The sequence below is a fragment of the Phalaenopsis equestris genome, unplaced genomic scaffold (genome assembly GCF_001263595.1).
Source record: "Phalaenopsis equestris unplaced genomic scaffold, ASM126359v1 Scaffold000002, whole genome shotgun sequence".
Lineage (NCBI taxonomy): Eukaryota > Viridiplantae > Streptophyta > Magnoliopsida > Asparagales > Orchidaceae > Phalaenopsis > Phalaenopsis equestris.
The window spans coordinates 53,968,914-53,972,027 of NW_018164444.1; positions in this window are offsets into that span (position 1 = coordinate 53,968,914).

The following is a 3,114-nucleotide window of genomic DNA, read 5'->3' on the forward strand; positions in this document are numbered from 1 at the left end:
GTTCTTTATGCCTGGACCAAAGGGTAAAGAATATGTATGCTCCTATTTGGCACAATATAAATTGAACTAATTCATTTTATCCATTCACTATAATTTCTTGACAAGGAGAATGATGTTTTCTTATATATTGAATATCACAATTAAACCCTACTTTCTATCATTAGTTATTTACTAGTTATCCAAATTATCTACTTATTTCAATTGCCTATTAGTGACAGATAAGCAAATTGAACGTCGTTGTTGTAGTTGAAGTATTACTTTTTATTAAGCTTTAGTCTGTAGTATTTTATTTCTCCCTGTGGGATCGATAACTAGGACTCCATTAGAGCCGTATATTATTTGAGCGATACGTATACTTGCATTAACAAATTCGACTTTAACATTATTGAATATTATATATATACATCTTTATTAAATCAAACACATATATAAAGGTCAGTCAATTCATCGAGACAGAGGCTCAAGACGATTATGTTTATCTCAACGAGGCTACGTTGAGAAAGTGCTGGAAAGGTTTGAGATGAGCAAAGCAAAGCCTGTAAGCACTCCTTTGGCAAATCATTTTAAGCTTTCTTCAGAACAATGTCCTAAGACTGATACAGAGATTAAAAACATGGCAAAGGTTCCATATGCCAGTGCAGTTGGCTGCTTAATGTATGCAGTGGTATGTACTCGTCCTGATTTGGCTCATGCTGTTAGTCAAGTTTGCAAATACATGACTAAACCTGGAAGGCGACATTGGGAAGCAGTCAAGTGGATTTTCAGGTATCTGAAGGGTACTGTAGGACATGGAATTATTTTTGGCAGTCAGAAGAATGATCCTTCAGTTGTGGGGTATGTTGATTCAGACTATGCAGATGATTTGGATGGGTCTACAACTGGGTATGTGTTTACTCTTGGTGGAGGGCCTATATGTTGGAAATCAACAATTCAGTCTATTGGGGCATTATCTACAACTGAAGCAGAGTACATGACAGTGGCTGAAGCTGCTAAAGAAGTTATATGGCTTGCTGGGCTAGTAAAGGAACTGGGCGTTGAGCAAGGTGGAGTTCAGTTGCATTGTGACAGTCATAGTGCTATTTATCTGGATAAGAACCAGGTGTACCATGCGAGAACCAAGCACATTGATGTCAGGTATCACAAGATCAGAGAGTTGATTGCTTATGGGGAGATACTGTTGGAGAAGGTTCATACTGATGAGAATGCAGTTGATATATTGACCAAGTCAATTACTATCAACAAGTTCTTGCATTGCTTGGACTTGTTGATTGGACTTGTTGAATGCTTGTTGAATGTTTGCAATTGCTAGAGAAGTATGGTGGCCCAACCCGCAGTGGTGTAGGTGTAACTCCCAGATATTTTTCTCCTAAGGGTTGGTTATTCGCAAAGGCGGAGTTTTGTTATGGTATGTCTCATATACCATATAAGGACAAACGCTGGATCGAAGCAGAGCGGAGCGAAGCGGAAGAATTTGTCCAAATTGGGAAGTTACGTGGGTTGACGTGCGGGGGCAAAGCCCTGCGGTATGGTACAAGGGTAATGTTGTAATTACATATTGTGCCTAGGTTTACTCCTGGGGTTATAAATAGGTCTGTTAGTAACCCCAAGAGGTATCCCTCTATTATGTAATATCTTTTCTGAATATTGAAAGAAACTCGCCGCTCTGCTCCCGAGGACGTAGACATCTTTGTCGAACCTCGTTAAATCTCTGTGTTCTTCTGGATTTGTGTCGATTACTGTTTTCTTCGCCCTATTTTCTCAACATTATACAAATGTGATTATATTATGGTGTTATTGTGGTTCTTTTCTGGTGATATTTTGATGGTAATGTTGATGATGTTGTGGTGTTATTGGAGCTTGGTGGTATAGTTGTATTAATATGTTAGTTCTTTTGCGGTATTGTTGGATTAATAGTGTGGTAGGATGATGACATTATGCTGGTTTTATGGTAGTATCGTACTTGTTATGCTCGTGATAAATCCTACACGATAAAATACTCTCTTCCAATACTAAATCTTCAATACATATGATTTAATTAGATATCAAGTTTTTAATTGAACAAATGAGGTAAAATGATTATGATGCAATAGCTCGGATATGTACAATCTAAACTCTAAAGAATAAACTTTTAAAAAACAACCACAACCACACTTCCTTTCATTTAGATGCTCTCAGTGTTTTTCTCTGCTTTATGATTTCATTTTTTCTTCCATTCTTCTAGATTCAACTTGCTTGAAAACTCAAAAGAAGCAAATAAATCAGTTCGCACTTCATAAATTCTAACATAATAGGCATATCGAAAAAAACCCCTAAACGTCACATGAACAAATTGCATGGTGTGAGAGAAAGACACAGAATGATGAAAACACATTGTTTTATTTGGTGACAGACAACACAATAGATCAGAGAACCCTAGAGTCCAGTTGCTTCGGCGAGTGACAGACGAAACGGAAGAGGAAAAGAAACAAATGTTAGGGGAGCACACCTAAACAAACAAAAAAAGGGCGGCGCGGGTGAGATGGTTTCAGGTCAGGCTTAGTAACGCGCCAAATATCTACTTTTTTTGTTTTTCTTAATATCAGGCAGTGGGTCTTGAGATTTTACATTGTAGTCTGGACGAACAAGTCAATTCGTGCACTGGATGCAATATTTTCTCTTGAAGATGAGGTGTAAGTGGCATTGCTAAAAGTGGCAACGATAAGATGTTGTCATCATGGTTTAAAAAAAAAAGATTTACATAAATATCACTTAATTCTTTTGTATTTACATATCAACACTTAAAAGTTTCAAATTTATATATATGCTATCTTAAATTATGTATGAAAAGATGTCTCTCACTTTTTTAAAGTTAAAATATGATATGAAAGATTTGGATGGTATAAATGTTAAAATAAAGCTGAGGTGTTATATATGTAAATAAACTATGTAAATGATGTATGTATGTAAATGCTTCAAAAAAAGAAAGTTATGGGTTTAATAGATATATATCTGATCGGCCCTAACATTTGTTAAATTCTATTCAGCTTAATCAAATTACTAAATGCTTCATCCTTTTTCACATTTTCAATTCCATAAATAAATAAATAAATAAATAAATATATATATATATATATA